Here is a 26,573-nt window from a genome sequence, read left to right on the forward strand (position 1 = left end):
CACACACACACACACACACACACACACACACACACACACACACACACACACACACACACACACATATATTGTTTATTAATTTTTAATTAGTTTTGTCAATATAGTTTTTTTAATTTTAGTTATTTTAGAACATCATGTTTAACTAAATTAAAATTAAAATGCCTTAGCTACTAGATGAGAGAGAAAAAATAATTTAACAATTATTTCATTGTTCAGTAATGAAACTGAAATTTTTTTTATTGAAATTGCGTAGCTATGCGCAGTGGGAAACATCTTTTCTCGAGAATATTGAAGCCATTATTTAAAACCCAGTGCAGCTGCACAGCGACCACAGAGCAGAGCGTCTAGCTCGCTCATTGGCTGTGCTGCAGCAACTGCACGAACCTATGGCGAGGAGGCTGAGACACGCAAACCAATCGGGTCGTTTCGTGCCCAGGGCGCGTCAGAACCCGCCAGAATCATAGAATCAGATTAAATCTCCTTCAGCGAACACCTTCTTCACTGATCTCCGAGCCTTCAGTGTCAACGAGTCCCTGAGGCGGAATAAGCGACCTGAATCAGCGGACGAGGCACCTTCAACTCGGCGCCGCCTTCCCCTGAATCGCCATTAACCTGCGGCTATCCGGCGAGAGAAGCCTTTATATCCTTTATATCCCTTTTCCGCTACTTCTGTGTGTTCGCCGTCGCGACACTCTAGAAGCTGAAAGAGCAAAATTTTCATGGCGTTGTTGCATATGCCACGTTCCGGAGCTTTTCTGCATGAAACTGACGGACACAGCAAGTCCCCCCCGTGCCTGGGACTTGCCCATGCAGAGACTGCACTCAACAATGGCAGCTACGAGAGCCTGCCCATGTCCATCCTGCGCTCGCGGCTAGCTCTCCTTTTGCACGGCAACCCCAGACCAAGATCTCAGACATCTGAACAAGGCCCTTAGGAAACGGCTATTCAGAATGCTTACAACCAAACAAATCCTTGAGCAAATTTGACCAAGGGGATTGGTTATTCTCAGTGGATCTGAAAGACGCTTACTTTCATGGCAGCTACGGGAGCCTGCCCATGTCCATCCTGCGCTCGCTGCTAGCTCTCCGTTTGCACGGCAACCCCAGACCAATTCTAGATCTCAGACATCTGAACAAGGCCCTTAGGAAACGGCTATTCAGAATGCTTACAACCAAACAAATCCTCGAGCAAATTTGCCCAGGGGATTGGTTATTCTCAGTGGATCTGAATCATATCCAAATAGCCCACCACCACAGGCCATTCTTGAGATTACCCTTCGAGGGGCGAGCTTATTGGCTCGTCCTAGCCCAATTGGAGAGCGAGTAGCTAACCCACAGATCCTGGCTCCTCAGCCATCTAGATTGCCTTGGACTCAGGATCAATCTCGCGAAGAGCACGCTGTTTCCCAGCCAGCACACAGCCTTCCTGGGAACAGTTATAGAATCGAGACAAGTTAGAGCGTGGCTCTTGCCAGACTGCGCCCTCACTATTCAGCAGCTGGTGACGTCGTTCAAAGTGGGCTGCTCAGGCTGATCAGAACGTTTCACAGAGTTTTGGGCCTTATGGCCTCCGGGTCGGCAGTACTCCAACTAGGCATACTGCACATGCGTCCCCTGCAGCGATGGCTGAAATGCTGAGTGCCAGCTCATATGTGGCGCTCCGGTCACTTACATATCAGGGTGGATCACGGCTGTATCAAAGCCCTGACCCCTTGGAAGCGCTCCGACTGGTACCAGTCAGTTGTAGACATGGGGTTGGTCTCGAGAAGGAAAGTGGTTTCAACAGATGCCTCCAACCTGGGTTGGGGGGCACTGTGCGAAGGCAGGCCAATCTCCGGCCTCTGGTCGAGCACGGGAGAAGTGCCTACATATCAACTGCCTCGATATGAGAGCAGTTCATTTAGCCCTGAAAACATTCCTCCCAGATCTGGCGGGACACCACCTCCTGGTCCGTATGGACAACATGTCAGTGGTGTATAGAAATTGGACAATACTCACTGCCCAATATTCTTTTCGAAGAAAAGGGACGCGCTGGCCCACAACTGGCCCAGCCGCCCCCTTTATGCGTTCCCTCCGGTCTCGATCCTCCCACAGGTCATCGAGCGGGTCAGGGAGAGCAAGTGCTCAGTCCTCCTCATAGCCCCCCTCTGGAGATCCAAAACTTGGTTCCCAGACCTGGAGAAGCTGCTGAAGGCAGCTCCCTCGCCCATACCGATGAGGAAGGACCTCCTCACGCAGACGAAAGGGTCAATCTGACACCCACGCCCAGATTAGTGGGCCCTACATGTATGGCCCCTCAATGGGTACCCAGAGACCTCCCAGAAGGAGTCCAAAATACCATGATTGAAGCTAGAGCACCATCTACCAGATGCCTCTATGCCCTCGAACGGTCAGCGTTTTCAAGCTGGTGTGCAGCACGAAACATAGACCCACACATATGTGAAGTACCTCTAGTACTTTCCTTTCTTCAGGAGCTGCTGGACGCGGGCAGGACCCCCTCCACGCTCAAAGTATATGTGGCGGCCATAGTGGCTATTCACCCCCCTGTGGCTGGCCATCCCATGGGGAAAAGTGACCTGGTCTTTCGTTTCATCAAGGGGGCCAGGAGGCTCAACCTGCCTCGGCCCCCCTCTGCCCCCTCCTGGGACCTATCCCCGTTTGAGCCACTCCAGACGGCTGACCTTAAACCGCTTTCACTCAAAACCGCACTCCTTTCCATAAGTGCTGCATGCCTTGAGTTTGGGCCTGGCGACTCCAGAGTCATGCTCAGACCAAGACACGCCTATGTTTCTAAGGTGCTCTCAACATCGTTCAGAGCTCAGGTGATATCGCTATCAGCGCTTCCCTCGTTGGAAGATGATAATTTGAATCTGTTCTGCCCTGTCAGGGCTCTCATAATCTATCTGGAGCGCTCCGCCACATTCAGAACAGCTCTTTGTGTGTTTTGGTGGCCGCACTAAAGGTCTACCAGTCACAAAAACAAAGACTTTCTAGATGGATAGTACACGCTATCTCTCTAGCCTACACCTCCATAGTCCTTCAATGCCCCATAGTTGTTAGAGCTCATTCCACTAGAGGCATGGCCTCCTCATGGGCTTGGTCCAGTGGTGTACCAATCGAAAACACATCTGTGCGGTGGCATGCTGGTCCTCATCGTCCACATTTGTGAGATTCTATAACCTAGAGGTCCCTGACCTAATAAAGGGCCTGACCTTGTCTGGTCCTAGGGTGAATTGTGACTTTCAAACTTTACTTTTGACCTCGGGCTGATTGGTTTAGGGCGAAATCGCTAGCTAATACCACAGCGTTTTAAAATGGGTTCCCACTGCATATAGCTACGCAACACGAAGTGAACGTTCTCGAAAGGGAACGTACTCGGTTACTAATGTAACCTTGGTTCCCTCAGAGTAGGGAACGAGTATTGCGTAGCCTGCCGTGCTATTACGCTTGGCTCAGGTGCTGTCGCTTCAGTCGATTTAACCTGATTCTATGGCGAAATGGTCTGCTTATATAGGCATAAACCACGGCCATTCTGGTGGGTTATGACACGCACTGGGTGACCCAATTGTTTTGCGCATCTCAGCCGCCTCGCCATAGGTTCGTGCAGTTGCTGCAGCACAGCCAGTGAGCGAGCTAGACGCTCTGCTCTGTGCTCGCTGTGTTTTAAAATAATGGCTTCAATATTCTTGAGAAAATTCGTTTTCCCACTGTGTATAGCTACGCAATACTCGTTCCCTACTCTCGTTCCCTACTCAGGTGTCAATGTGAGATTAACTTCACATTTTAATTCACTATCAGCCACTCCACTCAATCAAACTCTCGTAAATGTAATTAAACGGTTGCTTCACGTTTCAAGTTAATGCATATAATTGCTCACATTCACGTCATGTTTTAACACAGTCACTCGTAATATAACCCCCCCCCCAGAAGCTCTTTTGATCAAGCCAGAAGCTGTAGCTGTACTTTATTAAGTCTAAACGAATGTAAAGCTGGTCAGCGAGCTATAAATAACCACAGATGCACCTCAGATCTCAGCTGTTTCTTAACACTTGATTTCCCTGCACTTTGAGCGTCTTCAGAGCTTCATTGTGCTCAATGTGTATGGGAAACTTCCACACGGGTGGATCAGAACATGATGGACCCTAGAGTTACTTGTCTTTTTTTGTGTCTCGTGCTCTAATTCCCTCCTGCACAATTTCGTCTGCTCTTCCACTTCTCTCTCTCGTTCTAATCGTAACAGAAGCGGGCAGATCAAACAGCTGTGTGACACATTGATTTCTCAACACTGTTAGATGTTCTGGAATTATGCGCAGGAGATCACGCAAGCGTTATACAGCATCTGTGCTGTCACATCAGACTGTAACGGCACAGACATCCACGCTAATAAACGCACTATGAAAATTTACATTAACAATCCATATATCAACATCACTATCATTTGAAGACGATACAAATGTTTATAGTCACATGACACACACGTCAAAGGTTGAACATTTACGCAGTGACAGTTTGATAGTCACCCGAAAACACATTAAATAATTGGGTTTCCATATTACAAATCTGGAGCCAAATGACTGATTGGCAAACAGATCACTCTGGATTGGATGATCCATGCACGAAGTCACTGCAAAATAAATAATAATAATAATAATAATAATAATAATAATAATAATAATAATAATAATAATAATGGGGTCTTGGGGCAATGATGCCACTAATATTAATAAAAATGCCTCTGTATTTGGGGGCAAAAAAATCCTATGTATGAGGATTTTTCTCTTATATTTACTATATGATATAGTGAAGAAATATCCTATCAGCAAGAGTGCTGGTTTTCCAGAATATCAGGACAATTGCAAATTTGATTGATTTTATACAACATTTCAATAAACAAGAACTTAATATTATTTTAAGAAAATGATATAAAACATGACACGAACAGTATACATTTAATAAGGTTAGAAAAAAAAGTTGCTCTTATAAAGGTAAAAAATGCCCCTTGAAATCATTTCAAGGGGGTAAATTTAACCCCTTGAGGGAAAAGTTAGTTAGTTGAATTTATATCAATGGGCCAAATCTACTGTAAATATCTGCACTGAAACTTAAATAACTGTAGGACGTCAACAATCGCACTAATAAACTTAATTACTTGGTATATATAGAATTAGTGTTGTGATTATTATTAATTGATTTATTGAATACTGGTGTATTTTTTCTGTTACTGTGGTCAGTGTTTTTTAAATCCAATAAGCTGCAGTTTGGTGTTTTACTATAGTTAATGGGCTTTCTGAAAACAAACTGGTAGAATCAAAGTAATGCACGGCCTCAAACTGTGACCTTGCTCCAAAACAGCAGTTATGATTCATGTTGCTTATTTCATATTGTCTGTGTAATTGGGCTCACACACACACACACACACACACACACACACACACACACACACACACAGACACACACACACACACACACACACACACACACATACAGACACACACACACACACGCACACACACACACACACACGCATACACACACGCGCACACACACACCCACGCACGCACACACACACACACACACACACACACACACACACACACACACACACACACACACACACACACACACACACACACACACACAAACAAACACAGACACACGCACACACACACAATTACTGTATATGGATGTTTGAAGATGATGTCATGTTGGTGTGTGTGTGTGTGTGTGTGTGTGTGTGTGTGTGTGTGTGTGTGTGTGTGTGTGTGTGTGTGTGTGTGTGTGTGTGTGTGTGTGTGTGTGTGTGTTCATGTTTTTCTATCCCGGTGGGGACTTCAACCTGAATGCACACAAACTCATGGGGACTTGTGTCACAGTGGGGACCTAAATAGAGGTCCCCATGGGTAAACACGCTTATAAATCATACAGAATTAGTTTTTTTGGAAATGTAAAAATGCAGACAGTTGTGTGTGATGGGTAGGTTTAGGGTGTGTGTGTGTGTGTGTGTGTGTGTGTGTGTGTGTGTGTGTGTGTGTGTGTGTGTGTGTGTGTGTGTGTGTGTGTGTGTGTTCAGGTCTGGTGAGTTTTTTTTTAATTTGTTTTGTGTCTTTTTTTCAGTATATTGTGGAGTTATTAGTATTCTGAATATCTTTGCTCATTTGTTCATGCGTGCATATTTCCCTGCGGATATAAGCGTCTGTGCGTTTGGTCTTATTAGCATCTGTTTATTTATTCATGTCGTTTAATTCCTTGACTAGTTTGTCATTATGTACAAAGCAACATGGTAATAATGAGGCAAAATGGACACAAGCTCACCTGTTGACCTTGAAGGTCGCGCTGTTCTCCCGCGGGTCACTGAACTGATGTAACGGCACACGGGCGCTCAGTGATTGTGGACGTTTGGTTTTATTTGCTCTCAATGACAGTTTACTCTCGTAACAAGAGCTGAAACATCTTCTTCAGGCCTGGAAGAGCTTCAGGCAGCTCAAACTCCCTCACAATGATCCACCGTAAAGTTTTATAGCAGAATAAAGCTCTCACTTTGTGTGTGTGTGTGTGTGTGTCTCTCAATCTGGCTCATTAGGTTTCCCCATAACAGCACAAAAATCCCATAATAACCCAGTGACCTCTGTAGGTCATTTCAATTCAAGTGTTTTTTTTTATTTTTTAGTAAGTATTTATGCAGTTGGATATCAACCCGTTTAATCCCCATATAAATTCTTGCAATTTGAGTACATGCATTTTACTCCTTAGACCTCCCTAACATACAACTTTATACCCTCTTTGATTTTGTGTCGGTTAAGTTAGTGAAATATTAGGTTTTATACACGGTCACAATAGTGACTGGTGGGAAACACCATAGTCAGAATTCATACAAATTCTTCAATTAGACATATTAACACATTCCAAGGCATCCATAACATCGTTTTGTCATTTCATGAAGGAGGCTTAGTGAGGTGAAAAGTTTGTCATGTACAAAGTTACAACCTGGAGGAACTTCTGCTTGTTCGGCTAGACCTATATGGGCTAGACCAAGGACTACACTTGGGCCCTGTCCTAGGCCAGTTTCACGGAAATGTGCTTGCACTCATCCAGTGCACTGAAGATGGGCCGTATGTTGTAGAAAGGGTTGTTTGTGGTCATGTGGGGGGCACACCAATTGGTTCTCATGAACATCTGCCTCATCCTCCAGATAGTTCACATCTGCATCGCCATTCAATAATCTACCTGGCAAATGGGCCGTATCACTCGGTACTCCCTATCTGAGCCATCACTATCACAGTCACTTTCAATTGCCACTGTTTGCTGCACACAGCACTTGGGGAGTCATGTACGTCTAGGAGGTCCAACACATCTGATCCTTTTGAACTGTGTAAGAATAAACAATTGATAACTAGGATTAACAGCCAAATCCTGTTTTCAATTGAAATGCTGTGTTATACTACCGGTCACAATTGTGACCATTAACAAATGTACACGTTTTACGAGCAAAATATATGAGTATAATTCTCAAATCATATCAGTAGTAGACCCTTTAACACTAGGACTCCCGGAATTATATAACTACTATAATGGCCATAGCAGTCATTCTGACTGCTCATACATTATTTGCATATAATTTCAATAAGCTATATCAAATCTAAGAATAAATGGATCTGTAATGTTAGGATAGGTAATAATAAACATCAGAACACTACAATTTAATTATGATGTATGTAAAAATTTATTAGTTAACCAACAACCACTCTGAAGCATGGCTAAACCCTCTGTGGCAGTCATTCTTCTTGCTGACATTGTTCTGATATTCTCTTTTCAATATTTCAATTTGGTTTTAGCTCGAAGCTAAAGCTAGATTTCAGCTTTGCAATAGACTAAACAAACAACAAGCGAAATTGTTGCTAGTCAATGGTGATGCATCTTCAAGAGTGGAAAAAGGAGCAACCGACACACGGTCTGTAATGCATACGGTCTGTATGACTGTTATTGCCATTCAAGGTAGAAATACTCAAAACTCTTTTGTGCCTTGTAATTTTAATAAAATAACAATGATAGAATAAAATATAGTCACATTTAGGAAAAGTCAGGGTCCTATAGTTACATGGGTTTTATTTCAACTAAGTTATTACATTGCAAATTTTTAAAGCAGTCAAAATTACTGCCTTTGGTAGTTCTAGGTAGAAATACTCAAAACTCTTTTGTGTCTTGTAATTTTAATAAAATAACAATGAAAAAATAAAATATAGTCACATTTAGGAAAAGTCAGGGTCCTATAGTTACATGGGTTTTATTTCAACAAAGTTATTACATTGCAAAATTTTAAAACAGTCAAAATGACTGCCTTGGGAGTTCTAGTGTTAAAGAATATATGTACAAAATATGATCGTTCTATTAATTAAGGTGTTTTACAAACTGCTTTTTGTAGTAGTCTTTTTCTAGATGTGCAAGCAGGAAGTGAAACTGATCTGGTCATGTGACCTTTCACACTAGTCACATGACATTAATACATTTTACAGTTTTTTACAATCGCTATGACAATTTTTTCAATACTTTTAACACATTTCCTAAACTCTTAACCCACCAACACACCTACAACACACAATTGGCAAAACGGTTAATTTCATGCTCAAAATCAAACACTGTAAACTAAACTCCAACACTAATTTTCAAAAAACAATAATAGACTAACACAATACACTATGTCTATCAAAACATTAACATATGATCTCTTCCAACAGGGACATTTAGTCAATCATAGCACAATGTCATAAAAACACTAACATGAGATGGAATTACAGAAACTGCATTATTTTATATACAGTATGTCAGTTCTGCCCTTATACAATAGATAGTATGTTGTATTGTTTATATATTGTTTTGCACTGCAGTTTCTTTTGAAGCCTCTCTAGAGTTTTGTTTTGTTTGGGTTTAGCAAATGTGTGCATTTTGTTTCCTTTGCTGTAGAAATTCAATACAAAAAAATGAATGACCCTTCTCAGAGTAACAGTATAGAATGCACAGTTTATGAAAAAAAGAAGACGAGACAGAATTGGTGCAGTAAAGGCTTAATTTGCAACAGGACATTTCTGCAAGATAGCAAAAATATGCAATAACTGCCATTTACAGTATTACTGTATGTGAAGATACAAAATATACAAACAGAGAAAGCCATCTTCTAATCATCCCGGTCTTCTCCATTTGGTCACATGTTCTCATCCACATCACACACTTCTCTGGCAAGGCTTCTTGGGAAGAATCATTTGGCATTCCTTATCAAATTTCCCTGGCAGTGTTCAGCTGGGATGTCTTGGCATGCAGCATCCATTGCATCCAGGAGGGACATTTGGTCCTGTGGACGATGGTCAAAAAACTTCCAGGCTAAGAAAGGGAAAGGGGAGTAATGGGCAAGGAAAAGGGACATCATCCTCTGATGGGATCAAACCAGGCTGTGACTGTACTGGAATTGTGAAATGCCACATTGTTCCATATTTGCATAATTCAATCAGCTGTTTCTCAGTAACAATAGAATTAAAAACAGGGGATATATTTCTGTTTCAATTCACAACATAAACAGCTGTTTACCTTGACTTTAGCCTGTAAGGTTAGGTTTAGAACATGGTGTTATTTGTTCTGACATACAGTGTTAAAACATTGGTAAATTTGCCAGTAAAAATCCATTGTTTTGGTCTTGTTTGAGTTTGTGTGTAACAGAAGTTCAAGCATTTAAAATGTGTGTTAATTGTATGCATTTTGTGTTAAAGCAACAAGAAATGTGTTAATAGTATAGCTTACACAGACGGATGTAGTGCTAACTGTGTGAAGAGTTTTGGAAAATTGTTAAAAGTATTGAAAAATCTGTCATAGCAATTGTAAAAAAACTGTAATCAAGACAATCTATTTTTTCATTTAAAAGTTGAATTTCTTGCCCAAAGTCAATGACAACACTTTTAGAGCTTCCAGAAATAAGAAAAAGGATGCGGTCACAGTTGTGACCGGTGGGATTATACAGGTTAGATGCTGTTAAATGCCAAAACAAATAACACTTTTTTCTGGAAGTTTTCATTTCTGAATCAAAATAATTTTTTGTGTTTTTTGATTGTAACAAACAGTGTTATTTTTGTATTTGTCACGGTACAAATAACAAGGTACAAATAATAACAGTCTTGGAAGTTGAGCTTCCATAGGAATGAACTGAAAACATTTGCTCTGCTCCGCTCGCTCCGTGCCAGTTGACACGCACCAATATGAATTCCTGTGCGATTGCGCACAGTTTACTTTCGTTTAAGAATTAGCTCCAATTCGTGTTCATTATTATTCTTAAAGAAAAACACAATAACAAAACAGTACAACGAAAAACTCGCTTAAATAGGCGCTTTTATATTTCGCTTTGAAACCAAATCTTCCGCCATCATCTTGTCAGTCAAGAGTGAGGCGAAATGGGCTAAGTGAGGAGAAATCTGACTCCTGCTGCTGATAAGTGTTGCAACTCTTGTTCAGCTCACGCTGCACTGAGCAGACATGTTCAGTTTTTAATTGTAGTGTCTGTTCTCTAACTGAACTAAATGATTGTAATAACTATAAATAGATCTAAATGACGTGGGGGGGGTCCCTGTGGGGCAAGTGTACAGACAAATGGCATTTCAGCCTGCCAAAAAGGGCGGGGTTGGCTGCCTTTATAAGCCATGTATCTCACTGCTCTGAAGAAGACTGAAGCCTCTTTTTCGCCTTTTCCTCTTGCCGTCGAAGGGGCCTCGCAGCAAATCAAGGCGCTTCAGCAACAGCTGACACAGCAATTCCCCTGCAGCCATCCGGCGACTTAAAAGAGCAATTTCTGAACATATTTCCAGCGGCGTTGCTTCAAATTTCGCTCCACGAATTCTGCTCATGAGACCAGCTGCTATCACTGCGAGAGCGAGAAGGCGCTAACAGCTCTGCAGCTGAGAACAGTGCTGACAGCTCGGCAGCTCAATATGATACTCCTCCCCTATGACTATCAGGCGAGACTCACACCTCCCAAGCCATCGACCGTGCTATAGCCAGCTTAGTAGTGCTGGAGTGTCACTTATAGCTCAATCTCGCCAAAATTAAGGTGGAAAGGGTTAAGTCCTGCTGAGGCTGGATCACCCTCAAAACGTGCCAGTCTTCCATACCCTCTTCATCTCATGGCTCTGGAGACGATGTTTTTATTGCCGGCTCTGGGCCCGCCCAACCAGTTTGCGCACCCAAAACTTAGCTCACAGACCTCCCCGCTTCGGGACTGTGATTCATTTCCCATGTCCTCAAAGTCGAAGTTCAGTCTCTGCAGGAAAAAGGCGCTATGGAGAAAGTAGCCACAGAACACAGCCAGTCAGTCTTCTACAGCCGTTACTTCCTCCAATCAGAACGGGAGATTTGCGCTCACAGGTCCCAGCTTCTCAGCCATCGAACCTTGGCTTTAGGGGTCAAGTTTGGCAGAAGCTCACTGCTCCCCAGCCAAATAATTTTGTTCCTAGGAGAAGTCGATGGACTCAGCCCAAAAGAAGACTTGGCTTTCACAAGAGCGCCTTGAAAATCAGAAGAATGGCGGCCTTGTTCAAAGTGAGGTCTTTTCACCCCCTCATGAGGCTTCAGAAGCTGCTGGGTCTCATTGCAGCAGCTTCCTCTGTCATTATGCTGGGGCTGCTCCATATGTGACCACTCCAGCACTGGTTGAAAGGCCTTGTCCCAACACATGCATGGCACACACAGGCCGACACTCTCTCAAGGTGACCCACGGTTGAGTCAGACCCTATGGTCTCTTGGAAATAACCCCGCTTTTACCAGAACAGTTTCCAGGAGGAAAGTGGTCATGACGGACACTTCCAAGATGGGCAGGGGTGCCCTGTGCAATGGCAGAATAGCCATTGGCTCATGGGCAACTCCTATGTCGAGCTGGCACATAAACCGCCTGGAGATAATGGCTGTGATTCTGGAGTTATTCAAATCTTCAAGGAGTTCCAGCATGAACTCAGGGGTCATCATGTCCTGGTCCATTTGGACAATAGGACTGTGGTTGCCTTTATAAACCAACAAGGAGGTCTCAGGTCTCGCTCTCTACCCAGACTGGCAAACCGTCTGGCGGCTCCACCTTGGTTTCCAATGGCAGCGTCGTCACGTGGGCTCTTTGGATCGTCTGCTCCTCCTGGGTCTCCATCTCCAGTGGTGTCTCCATCGGCTGTCCCTAAGGGGGTGCCTGTCATGTCTCCAGCATGGCTCCTCCTGGCTTCGACTCCACCCTGGGGCCTCGTCATGGCTGGTCTCTGGACCAACATCTGGCTCCCCCTGCTCCAGGCTACCCCTTGGCTCCTCACACCCTCCTCTCCCCCTTGGACTTTTGTGTTGGACTTTTTGTTTCGCCCTTCTCCAGTTCCTCATCCTCCTCCAGAGCCCCCTCCCCCCTCTGAACTCTCGTCAGAGTTATGTTATTTTCATTCTGTTGCCCCTGTGACCTAGTTTACCTGAGTTGTCCCAAAAAAAACCTTGACTAATGTAATAAATTGACCTCTGCAGGGGGAAAAATGAAATAATATACATTATTCCCCCTTTAACTTTATTTCAGCCTCTATTATGAGCTGCCTATTAAAGCTTTTGATGTGTTTAAAAGATTCATTAATGCATAATGCCATCTTGTCATGTTTCATCCACAGATCAAAAGCTGATATTTTGGGGAAAGACATAAGCGTCTTTTGGAAAGCGATAACGTGGAGGTTTTCATGGCACGACCCCCTGCCACAGAGCCAGTTATTCTGAGAAAGAGAGCAGTTTCTCTCCGGCACATGCATATGTTCACATCCAGCTTATCTGAATTTCTAAACCTTCACTTTCGACATGTGTAATTTCCACACGACTGGAGCAGCATCCTAGAACAAGCCAGAGAAGATGTTATTTTATCAATCCATGCTCAGAACTGCTCTTGACTGTGTGTGTGTGTGTGTGTGTGTGTGTGTGTGTGTGTGTGTGTGTGTGTGTGTGTGTGTGTGTGTGTGTGTGTGTGTGTGTGTGTGTGTGTGTGTGTGTTGATAAACTAGCAAAGTGTTTAACCAACACTCCCATTGACCCCCAAAATGACCGCAACTGACTTATAATCTCATAAGTAATCTGTAATTATCTATGAATAATGTTTTGCAAAAGTATGGCAAGCAAAAGGCACATTTGATTTTATTTTCCTCTAAACCTCTAGATGAACCAAAAAATCTTTTACTCTTTTCCAAGTTGACCTGAAGACCCAACTGACTATGTAGCACTCGAAGGGTAGGATTTGTACTGAGACTTCGAACCCTCAAATGCAAAAACACAGGATGGCCTGCGTTGCAGAGGATAGAGATCTGAAGTACGCGTCCTTCAGGTTGAACCATAGATTGTAAAAAAATATGGATGTAGTGTCCATGACGTCATCCGTAGGTTTCTGAAGAGCGTTTTTGAAGCCTAAAGTGGGCGGAGTCGGCCGTCGCCATCTTGGCAGCGCGTCACTGTGCGTCACTCCTGGACAAACGAAAATGGGCAATTTTGTGTGGAGTTTAGGAGCCTGGATAATGAAACTAAGCCCCCCTATCGAGTTTGCTCAGGCTAAGGAGCTAATGTGCTACTGGCCTCGTGCTAAAGTGACAGCTGAATTGAAGAAGTACGCCTAAAGCCAATAGTTAAAGTTCATGTTTTTGCCCTTCAAAATACTATAATAGTTAAAAGACATAATTAAACGTGAGAATATGTGTATTGTGATGCCTTATTATGCTGCTAGATAAAAATATATTATCATGCAGTAACTTACAATATTTGCTCTTAGCGTGTGTGTGAAAGTGATTCATGCGCATAAATGTCAGTCAGCGCGGCATCGCACAAAGAAGTTCAAGTAATGCACTAGAAATCCGCGCTCATGTAATGGACAGAGAGAAAGCACTGACACCTGCAGGATTTCATCTGACGGTACTTTTTATTTAACACTAAAAAGTTAAATAAGCACATTATAGTCTATCTGTTCCATAAGATCAACGGTACCACAGAAGGAGAGTGGCCTCTATATCTTAGACGTTTTTAAATCTGAACTCCAAAAAGCAACGGAATTGTCAGGCATCCATGAGTGCATGTTCACAGAGGAAAACCACTGAAAAACAGCGCTGGTTGTTGGCCACGCCCTTGATTATGCAGCATTTTAGGGCTTAATATAATTTAAATGGATGAGTTATAAAAAAATTCACCCCCCTCACAGTTGTCAGGAATGGCAAAATTAGCTGTATAGACCAAAACAACTTTAGACACCAGCCTGTAAACATATTTTTTTTTCTGCTGTAAAGTTCGGCATTTTAACATGGGGGAGACACAGATCTGACTCACTTTTGCTCCTAGCCTCAAGCGGCCAGTCGATGAATTGCAGTTTAATTCACTTCCGTGTTGGTTCAAGAGAGAAACAGGGAGGTTGCCGCTTGGGTTGAACGCTGCAGGCCAATCTCGGGGACGGAGCATTCGAAAATGCATCTCTGCATTAGCAACTTCAATGTAGGCTTGTACAGGGCCCGAATCAAGACTCGCAGGTCCAAGATTGGCCGTAACACACCACCTTTCTTGGGTACAATGAAGTACGGGTTAGAAAAGCCGGTCTTCATATCAGTTGGAGGGTCCGGCTCAATCACATCCGTCGCCAGTAGGAAAGCAATGTCCGTGCACCTGCCAGGGGCACATTCGCTGTGAAACAACGAAGTGAAGCGATTAGCGCTGACCTGGGCGATCGCCGGCCCAGCCGAGTCTATTGGCATGGAGGAACCAGTTGGACCAGTTGTGAGCAATTTAAGCATCTACGAACCAGGCCAGAGGGACCAGAGGCACCCCAGACGTACCCAGGTGGGGCAGCGAGGTAGAGGACAGGGACCTGGCTCGGAAGGCCCGAAGGTGGCCTGAAGCGGGGTCTGAGTGTGTGGTGCAACACTTACCAGTCTCCACATGATGGCAGGGTGTGCGTGAGAGGGCGTGACCGGGTCCTCGAATGCATCCAAGTGCCGGCTGACAATCCAAGAGAGGGCTGAGGGGTGGGTGGAGGCTGCTGTGGCGGTCCAGCAGGAGCAGAGGCGGCGGCAGACAGACGCCCTCGGCGACGAGCAGGCGGAGGATCTGCCATCGGGGGACGAGTGGAGGCAGCCACGGGCCGCCGGGGCAGGATTTGCCGGATGGCCTCCGTCTACTTCTGGGCGGCAGAGAACTGTTGGGCAAAGTTATCTACCACGTCGCCGAACAACCCAACCTGTGAAATGGGGGAGTCCAGGAACCGAACCTCTCGCATCCCTCATGTCTGCCAGGTTGAGCCAGAGACCACCTAGACCACTAAGGTGGACATCGCCAGACCGATCATGGGAGCTGCAACCTTCCTGGCCCCGGAGGGCGAGTTCGGTTGCAGTGTGGAGCTCACCCATGAGCTCACGGTCTGGGCTATCCTTGTGCATGTTCGTAAGTGCCTGGGCCTGGTGGACCTGAAGCAACGCCATGGCATGCAGAGAGGAAGTAGCTTGCCCAAAGGCTTCGTAAGCCTTGCCAGTAAGGAAGGACAAGCACTTTCAGGCCTTAGAGACGAGGATCCCCCTTCCACAAGTTAGCGGTCGCCGGACACAGTTGCATCGCGACAGACCACTCCACTGGAGGGATAGCCTCATAACTAGGGGTGTAACAATTCACCTGTTTTTGCATCGATCTTGAAACGTATTTTGAATCGTGAATCGTTTATTTAGGTCAATATTCGATTTAAAATGCTGAGAATCGAATAGTTTGTGTTTCTATAGCGATTCAGTGCTTTAAAATATATAAACATTAAATGACTACGTATGAGCGAATTAAAGGAGGCGTTGTGTGGCGTCATTTCGCGTCCTTACAGCTCCTCTTTATAGATACTCACTGCACTCTTTACCATCTTTCACTGGATTTCACTCGTGCTCAGTACCATTATATAGCTCTCATCTACAGATTTTTGAGCAGTCCATGTTTGATGTCTCTTCAGTACAGCAACTGCTGTTCACATGAGCAGATGACAGCTCTCTATCGAGAAAGCAAGTCATGAGGCAAACCGCTCAAGCCATTGATAAAGCTGCCATGTCATTGCGCGGGCACTTCTATTAAACAACGCGTTCGTTGCGTGGAAACGTCGCTGTTATTTTCTTTAAGATGAGATAGCCTACTGAAGTTTTACGGAAATGGGTCATACCCGTCCTGAGCAGTTGAAGTAAAACCTCACTTATTCAAGGGTGCGCATTTATTACATGGAAAGAGCAAACGCATAATAGGTGTCAAAAATGTATACGCTTCCGATGAATCATGAATGATGAATGACACTTAACTTAATGTCATTAAACTGAATGTACGAAGAAAACTGCTGAAATAAGTTCAATATTAATTACACTGAAATAAGAGCGTGTGGTTTATCCATCAATCAGATGCGCATTAAAGTTGCATTTGTCGTTACTATAGCACAAGTAGACACCCGGCGTGCTTTCTATCAGAATTATAAGGAAAATGTTCACTATAAAGAGAACAAAGAGTATTCCATTAGGAAAAGTTAGTTAAGATTTAGTTGGGAAAGTTCATGGTATTTTTAGTCTCACAAAGAAAGGATGTTTAATGTACCAGGAACACTTTAAGGTTGTTTATCCATTAACACTATCCTACAAAATAGTTAGCATGATGAACTAACAATACTTTTAAAGCCTTTTTAAATCTTGGCTTACATTTCTACAGATGTTAATTTATAGTCTTTGGAAATATTTTTTATAATAATAGATTCATTAAAAACTAGCATGAACTAACATTAACAATAGACAAAATGTTGTTGTTTTTTTTGTTGTTTTTTCACTCTCTGACCCCCTAAGACCGCTGTGTAATTCACACCCCGAGACCCATTGGGGGAAGCATTTAAATAATCCTATGAATGCATATAAAAAAAGAAGAATCGAATCAAATTAATTTAAATCACATCGCATTTTAATGTGAATCACATTGAATTGAATCTTTCTGAATTTGCAAAAATCGTTCTTGAATCGGATCGAAAACCTATGAATCGTGAATCGAATCGATTCGCTGCCTACCCAAAGATTCACAGCCCTACTCATAACCCTTCGCTGCTCCCCTGTCAAGGGTAGTGAGGGGGGAAGAGGTACTTAGGCGGTTTCTGGCAGAGAAAGGTGCCGTCCATGCCCTCGTAAGCTCCTCATTCACTTCAGGGAAGAATGGTACTGGGGCGGCGGGATGAGAACCAGCCCGGCCTGCCCCGAGAAACCAATCATCCAACCGAGACGGTTCGGAGCCCAGCTCACTCTCCGATGCTGCGATGGACATCCTGTCCTCTGGAGGAGCCCTGAACGAAACGGCTGGTCGGTCCACTAGAGAGGGACCAGCGCGCTCATTGGGGAACTCCACTGGCTGCCTTGCGAAAGAGGAGTGAGGGATCCATAGGTCTTTGCTGGGCGGATTACCCCTCACTGTGATCCTCAGATCACCCTGCCCACACGGCACTTTAGCCGCTTTCTGGGAAGTTGGCCCAGAAGAAGCACTAGAGCGGGGCATGGGAGTGGAGACTCCACCTTTGCGAACGAAGGCGAGTCTCGATCTCAACACCGAGATGGTCATATTCCCGCAGTGAGAACATGATTCATCCACAAGAGCTGCTTCAGCGTGTGGTAAGCCTAAACACGTGATGCAGCTATTGTGACCGTCAGAGGGGGACAGAGCCCTACCGCACCCAGAAACGCATGGATGGAATGGCATCTTGAGAAAGACGCAAACTCATTCTTGTTGCTCTTTCAGGAATTGGGACTTCAGATGAGTTATGTCAGTGGTTCTCAACTCCAGTCCTTGGTGCTCGGGACCCGCTGTTCTGCACATTTTGTATGTCTCTCTTATCTGACACACTCAGTTCAGATCATAGAGTCTCTCCTAACGAGCTGATGATCTGAATTAGGTGTGTTAAATAAGGAGACATACAAAATGTGCAGAGTAGTGGGTCCCGAGGACTGGAGTTGAGAACAACTGAGTTATGTTGGTTAGGTTAAGTTGAGCTGTATTGAATTCAGTTAAGTGAAACTGGGTTGAGATCTTGATTTGAGTTAATTTCAATTGAATTTTACTGTGTCAGGTTGAGTTGAATTGAGTGAAGTGTGTTGGTTTGATATGAACAGAAAGTTTATGACTTTTGGTATGTTGGGGTGAATAGAGTTTATGAGATAGACAATTATATTTAAAGCTGAATTGTATTCGGTTGAATTTATTTGCTGACCTGTGTTATTTTTCATGCTTTTATTTTATGCAGATAATAATCACACTAAATTGAAGAGATCTTTTAAAAAAATAAAAAATGCCCAGGTAACATAAAGAAAGAAATAGTAGTACTTATTTTAAAAAAATTTAACTAGTAGTAACGGTTATTTAATTCATAAAGATAAATTAAATACTTTAATTTTACGATAACACATGACATTAAAACATGTTTAAGCCTTTGGATCTGAATATGTTTGTATTATTCTTCTGGAATATACACTCCTGTTAAATAGTTTGGTGTCAATAAGATTTTAAAGATGTTTTTATCACCACGACTGCATTTATTAGATCAAAAATACAGTAAAAACAATAATATTGTGAAATATTATTACAATTTAAAATAAGTGTTTTCTATGTGAATATTATAGTAAAATGTAATTTATTCCTGTGATCAAAGCTGAATTTTTTTGCATTTTTACTCCAGTCAGTGTCACGTGATCCTTCAGAAATCATTCTAATATGCTGATTTGCTGCTCAAGAAACAATTCTTATTATTATCAATGTTGAAAACAGTTGTGCTAATTAATACTTTTGTGGAAACCATGATCAATTTCAGGATTCTTTGATGAATAGCAAGTTCATTTATTTGAAATAGAAATATTTAGAATTAATCTTTTGTAACAATGACTTAAATTTTTCATCATTCTAAAAGTAAAAGAATAGCAGAGTCCACACCGCAACTATAAAAATAGTGGCACAGAGGAATATCATTGGAATCACTTTCATAACGATTTTCTTTTCCAGCTGATGGACCATTAAAACATTGACAGATAATTGTGAGCATTTAAAGTGGCAGACGAAAAAACTGCAGATCACACACACGTTATGCATCAGGGAACGATCAGAGTCTTATATAAACTCTAAGAAATATCCATCTTTCTCTCTCTAAATGAATATACGTCTATTCCCAGATTGTCAGCTGTCCAATAATCTCTGACCTTTCAGACGCCAGCAATTCAATTACTCGCCAAACGAATGGTTCGCACATTGATGGCATGATGAACTTTACGGTGGCTTATTTCCTCATTCCTTCCACTGACTGATTCCTGAGATTAAACTGATAGGATGAGCAAAGGGGAAACCGATTTCACAAGCCTCACATTTGTGTGCTTTTGTTTTTCAGCTCCTGAGTCCTTAGGATCTTCACCAGGACTTTCAGAGGTAAAGCAGTCTCTTCTATGCATGTGTGTATGTGTAAGCGTGTTCTACTACGGGCTGATCTGCTGACAGTGTGCAGGTGTAGCACTTCAGCAGCAAAACCTTCTTACACACACACACACTCACACACACACACACACACACACACACACACACACACACACACACACGTGTTGTCTAGTTTGCCGATTGTGAAATCATTGTGCTGAGCTTTTGTTCTCTCTAAATCTTGACCATCCAATCAGAACCGTCACTGAGCTGTGACTGACAGTGATAAATACCCACCCACTCCCATCAGCTCTGTTAGCACGAGCAGAGAATGCTGGAAGCATCCTGACAAATATGCTGGCACTTCATTAATACAAACTCTGAGGAAACAAACAAAGACAAACTGAACTGTTTTATACACCTACAGCACGATCCATTAACTCAGAGAAAAATCAGTTCATTCTTCACACAGCTTACAGTGTGTGTGTGTGTGTATGTACTTGGTATTCCCTGCGTTATGGGGAGCAAATGTGCCCTCAAAGATAGTAGTACCAGTCAAGTTGTACCTATTGGGGACATTGTGTGGTCCCCTTCACGGAAACAGCGTATAAATCAAAGTGTTTTAAAAATTAAAAAATGCAGAAAGGTTTCTGTGATGGGTAGGTTTAGCGGTAGGGTAGGGTTGGTGTAGGGGGTATACAGTTTGTACATTATAAAAATCATTACGTCTATGGGAAGTCCCCATAAAACATGGAAAATTGTGTGTGTGTGTGTGTGTGTGTGTGTGTGTGTGTGTGTGTGTGTGTGTGTGTGTGTGTGTGTGTGTGTGTGTGTGTGTGTGTGTGTGTGTGTGTGTGTGTGTGTGTGTGTGTGTGTGTGTGTGTGTGTGTGTGTGTTTTGGGGAATCCAGGCATAATTAGTAGATTTGCTAGTACATCAGCTCATGTTAGAGACACACATGGGTTGTACTCCATATAAGCTCACAGTGCGCTTCATGTTTCCGTCAAGCACATGACGAAACACCATCACAAGCTGCTCAGAAATTTGGCGTATGAACAGAGGTCGCAGGGTGTAATTGTTTTATCAAAACAACTGGTGTAGTTACTGCATCTACTGCAATGACTTCTTAAAGGGATAGTTCACCCAAAAATGAAAATTATCCCATGATATACTCACCCTCAAGCCGACTAACACAAACAGAGATATATCCAAATCTCCTTTAAAATGGGAGTGAATGGGGGCGAGATTTTGAAGTCCAAAAAAATTCACCGATCCATCATTAAAGTAATCCATACGTCTCCAGGGTAAAGGCCTTCTGAAGCGAAGCGATGCATTTGTGTAAGAAAAAAATCCATATTTAAAACTATTTTAGCTATGATATCTTGCGTCCGGCAGACGACTGTACACACAATGCGCAAGTCAACTTGCGCCATAAGAATAACCCCTGACGCAATGTATGACGTAGAATGTAGGAGTATCGTAAGCTTAAACACCTCTCATGGTTTAAACAAATAGGGCTGTGCAACAAACTCAAGCTCCTCCGACATTTCTCTTTAAAAATTCTGGTTTTATACTTCTAATTCGTGACCGGTGTTTTGTTTTGTTTTGCTCTTTACTCTGCGCTTCCGCGTTCGTCATTGGGTCATGCGTTGAGTCAGGGGTTACTCTTCCGCCGCAAATTGCTGCGTACGGCATCTGCCTGAAGCAAGTTATTATATAATTTAAGTTTTAAATATGGATGTTTTTCTTAAAAAAATCCATAGCTTCGCTTCAAAAGGCCTCCATTAACCCCCTGGAGCCGTATGGACTGTTTTTTTTATGATTAATTGATACATTTTGGGGGGATTCAAAATCTCCCCTATTCATTACCATTGTAAAGCTTGGAAGAGCCAGGATATTTGTCTCAGATTCAGCGCTACATTCATGTCATTATGATTCAGATAAGGTAATTTGCCTTTTGGACACTCACTGATTTTGATTTTGTCTGTGTTTGCAAAGCAGGAATCGAGTGATTGTATGGGGTGTTGTGTGTTTGGGTCTGTGAGTTCAGCTTCTCCCTCAATAGGCCCAATTTATGGTTTAATTACTGGGATTCACCCAGCCGGAGTTCACACACACATACACACACACACACACACACACACACACACACACAGACACACACACACACACACACACACACACACACACACACACACACACACACACACACACACACACACACACACACACACACACACACACACACACACACACACACTGGTTGTTGCTGTATTAATGAATTATAATGTGGTCTAGGCATTCTTCCTGTTGGAGTGAGATGAGGTGTTTAATACCTGCCAGGCGGATTTTATTAATGAGGCTTTAATCTGACCAGCACGTTTGTGATGCTGAGCTCATAAATATCATTGACAGCCGTGATTAGACCTCATCAATACAGCCCATAACTCTCAGAGCAATTAACAGTGTGTGTGTGTGTGTGTGTGTGTGTGTGTGTGTGTGTGTGTGTGTGTGTGTGTGTGTGTGTGTGTGTGTGTGTGTGTGTGTGTGTGTGTGTGTGTGTGTGTGTGTGTGTGTGTGTGTGCGTGTGGTTGCTTTCTATTTTGCTGCATGGTGTATTCATTTACATTTACATTTATGAATTTGTTAGATGCTTTTATAAAAGCGACTTACATTGCAATCACTACTATGCTCTCTCTCTCTCTCTCTCTCTCTCTCTCTCTCTATATATATATATATATATATATACATACATATATAAACATTTGTTTATTTATTTTTGTTGCTGTGCACTTACAATGGGATCTAGGTAGACCGCTCACTAGGGTTTGGAACAAATTCTTTGCAAAAGCAGAGATGGTCATCTGAGATGTGCACCGCATCAAACACTGTGAAACTGATAAAAGTATGGAGGGTAAATTTTATATATATTTATAAAATATATTTCTCTTTCTTTCGGTGCGCGAGAAGAGACAGATTGACGTAGCAGCTCTTTCAAGAACTCTCAACGGTAAAATAGCGGATGAGACACAATACAGAGAAAGACAGCAGATGAAAGAGTGGGTTGACAAAAATAACTGGATGTGTTGGGGGGGGGGGGCAATTCATTATCACTAGTAGCCGCAGATCAGTTTTGATGGAACGTTCCGTAAAATTTCCTCATCTTTAGAGTTCATGGATCAAATTCACTTCACTCAAACACACACATGCATTATCACTCCAGTCACATTCATCTGCACAGACCTAGGTCAAAGTAGCTGACAGAAAAACCCCTGTAAAAAAATACACTTTAGAATACTTTTAATAACATCACTTATTATGAAAAAAATATACTCTAAAATATACATACTTAAGTGCAAACTGAATTTCATGGACAATTATTTACATTTATTTAGCTGAACTTTAGGGAGCTTTTTAGACTTAATTAGAACATACTGTATATAGTTGTAGACATGATATAGAATTATGCAGTTGAACAATCTTTGATTATAAGTCCGTCATGCATTGTTTTGGGATGATCTTATGTATTTTGTAAAGTCTCAGTCTCTGTGGTTTTAAGAGATTTCAGCGCTTTGTTTCAGAGCTCAGGTCAAACTGAGGTCTTTGAGAAGTTGAAGGTCTGTTTTGAATCTATGTTGCGGGATCAAGCAATCTCTGCCATTATCTTGGTGGGGCTGCGTGTTGATTTGGGGTTTCTGTGGAATTCTGTTTGAATGAATCATCTCTGTTCGATCTGCTCAATTCCTGCACCTTTTATTTCAATAATAGTATATTATCTGCAAGTACAGATTTTTATTTACTTTTAAGAATTGAAGTACACTACAAGAGCACATTCAATGCAATTAAGTGCACCCCTTTTTAACAAGGCTTTGAATTGAATACATTTGAATTGATGAGTCAAAGGTAGACATGATGTTAGAGCTGAGGTAAATATCTCAATTCCCTCTGGTTTTAGAAACTGTTTATTGTTAAGAATCGGCTCATCTGTTTGTTGTACTGTAGCTTCATTGTTGAATTTCTCTGTTATACTGATGTCCAGAGTATATCCGGCACTCACACAACCAGCTCCTTCCCCAGCATTCGAATACATTTCACAATCTTTCTGTCATCTTTGGGTTTCGATCATGTATCATTGTGGGTCTGAAAGCTGACAGTGGTGGGCTGACTAGTGCTGGGAGACTGTCACTCTTTCCCATTTCTTTCTTTACGAAGAAAAGTGACTGTCTCTCGTTATGCATGGTGATCCCGTCTCCTCAACCACTGCTGCTATCACTGTAGCAACTGTCAATCAATCGCATCTACAGCTGGAAAGAGCAAGATACAATAATGACAAAAAACAGATATATTTTCTGCAGTATAGTTGCTCTAGATATTTAAGCTCAGATAAGTGTTTTACTTTAATGAGTTCTTTCACATAGAAACAAGAGCACAGCCATCTTTAGAATTTTGCCTTTGAACTTCCGTTTTTTGCAGTAGCTCTGTATATTTCTGTGGCATTGCTGTCGAACAGTAATTAGCTGGTGAAGAGGCTTTACTTATTGTAGAGTTAGCAATGTGAGTATGTGTCAAATGTCAGTAGACCGGGACGATTTTATAATGAGCGGTTCATTCATAAATTCGTAAGATCTTATCTTCATGCTGTGGAAATACAAACCGGAAGATAGAACACAACGAGCGCAGCGCTAAAAAGAGGAGAGGCTACATAAGGTCTATATGGCATCACTAAAAATCCTCAACAATCCTAATCACCTGAAGCTTTCCCACTATTTTCAAATCTGTTTAAGAATAGATGATGTAACACATCAAATCATTTTACTTTTATCAACATTATGATTAGCCTATTTTGTTTTGCTGCAAATTTATTTGATTCTTGGTAAAAAAAAAATTGTCAAATTAGACAAATGTCAAAATGGACAGGTTGAGTGACTCATGAACTCGTCCTCAAAAAACAGGAAAAAATGATTTTGTATGATAAACAGTTTTGGTACAGTGTTGGGTTACCACTTGTCCAATGTAAAATGGAGGCCCAGAAGCAAAACTAGATTACAATCGAACAACCTTTTTTTCCCAGTTAGTCGCATTTAACATCACTAATATTTTGTAAATGTCATTAGCATTAGCATCCAGAAATGGCTAATTAGCATTAGTGTAGCAGAGACCGTTTATTTCTTAGCTATGCTGTCGCACATGTCTATTAATATTCTCTTTCATTAGATTAAATCTTCAGAATGATTTGCGTTTGGTTCAGCTGATTAATCTTCATGATTTAAACCAAAATGCTTCTCAGAAGACTTAATTGTAAAGCTGCATGAATACAAGTCACTGTGGAGAATTATTGTCAACATATTTGTTATCGTCAAACATTTATTGTCCGTAAAAAATAGCAATTGTTTTCTGAATCCATCAGTGACAGTCTTTAAATGAGACATTTGCTTAAGCTGATTTATATCAGATTTTGCAGTATTGTTGACTCTCTGTTTCTATAAAAAAAAATGTATCTTACATGTAATTACAAAATGCAAAATAGTTTGGTGTTTTTTTAAACTTTGGGCAGTTTTGTGATTACTTTTATTTAAACTACCAAAATAGATTCAGGGCTCAACATAAAAAAAAATCTCCACTGGCACAGTAGATCAGAGTTTTGCTGGCCCCTTCTATATTTTTTTACTGGCCCTGAAAGAAATATAAGGAAAAGCACTTTTCCATTAAACTGTATTTATTGTATACTTTAGGATTAATTTTTCTTGTCCCCTCACAATGACAGTAAACTAATTATTACATGAGTGATGATTAAAGTTACATAGGCCTATTTTCACTTCAAAATGGCGAAATTAGACAAAAGTATATTAGTTTGCCTGATTATTTTTGTCATTCGTTTAACATTTATCACTTAAAAAATCTGTCAATGAAGAAAAAATGAAGAACGTGCTGAATCTGATTCTATAACAAGACTGAAGCGAACACGAATTATGCATTTTGCATAACGGCTCGGTCGGCTTTTGTTGGACATTTCCGGCAAACGAAAGAGTACATGCCCTCATCGCCTTTCTCCACCCAGGTGTACTGTGTTTTCCATGACACTAGGAATTAGAGCTGGGCGATATGGCCAAAAAAAGATCATATCTCGGGTATTTTTTGGTTAATTGACGATATACGATATATACTGTATATTCGGTAGCCTACTTTCTACGTTTCTATTTGGATAAAGAACATCTGTATTTATTAAAATATATATATACTGTATATATATTTCACATCCTGCTCAATGATATCCAAACAATGTAGATATTGAGGGATAAACAAATATAGGGAATGTAATTTAGGCTATGCAATATATTATGTGCAAAAAGGTGGTTAAAATCACATTAAATTTTAACATTGTAACATTACAATCTAAAAACAAAAATATTGCTTTTGTTTTTAAAATGACTAAAGGATAAACTAAAAATGAAAATAAAAACAAACGCACAAACTAATTAGGCCTATATTAGTTTGCATTTGATTACCCCATTATAATGGTCACTTTCATAAAAACATACTTGTAGATTTAAAATTCCACATATGGCACATGTATTGTCTCCAAGAACAAATATTTTAGCAATATGTTTATTTTAGTCAGAATTATTGCGCTACTATTCTATATTGTGCTCGTCTGTTTGGCGCGCATGCGTGCGGCGGCGCTCATTAACGGAAGCTTGAATATTAGCGGAGATTCACTTGCAGAAGCTCGTCCTCTCAAAATATTGTACAAAATATACCGCTCAGCCCTACTAGGAATGTCCTCTTTCTTGCATCAGCCTTGTAGTTCGTTGACATTTTAACACGTTATAAATAACCTGAAGTAACATTGGCCGTTTCTCAATATGCGTTCTTGTCTGTACTTGTGTTCTTGTTGACTTGTGATACGTCATCAGTCGCTGCCCAAGTACTGTCTCAATACACAAGTTTGCATTTTGGCAAGAACGGTTAAAAATCCCGGAAGTGTTCTTGACACGCCCATTTTACCGAGGATGCATCGGTTGGTAACTTGTGGCCAGTCATGCTAAAAACCTGGCTGTTATCATCAATAATTCTTGTTATGTTTGGGTACTGAAGACGGCGCTGTGCGGGGGTATAGCGCAACACCA

The 26,573-nt window shown here is 41.8% G+C and overlaps 1 protein-coding gene across 7 annotated transcripts in view; it reads left to right on the forward strand.

The window, feature by feature from the left end:
- ptprda (protein tyrosine phosphatase receptor type Da) overlaps positions 1–26,573 on the forward strand; it is a 922,653-nt gene that overhangs the window by 603,501 nt on the left and 292,579 nt on the right. For all 7 annotated transcript variants that reach the window (XM_077229653.1, XM_077229654.1, XM_077229660.1 and 4 more), the window contains exon 7: positions 19,424–19,461. The gene's annotated coding sequence lies outside the window, so the exon portion shown is untranslated. The remainder of the gene's footprint in view (positions 1–19,423; positions 19,462–26,573) is intronic.

Source organism: Siphateles boraxobius, unplaced genomic scaffold, assembly GCF_051911475.1.
Source record: "Siphateles boraxobius isolate OS27281-9 unplaced genomic scaffold, OSU_SipBor_1 130, whole genome shotgun sequence".
Lineage (NCBI taxonomy): Eukaryota > Metazoa > Chordata > Actinopteri > Cypriniformes > Leuciscidae > Siphateles > Siphateles boraxobius.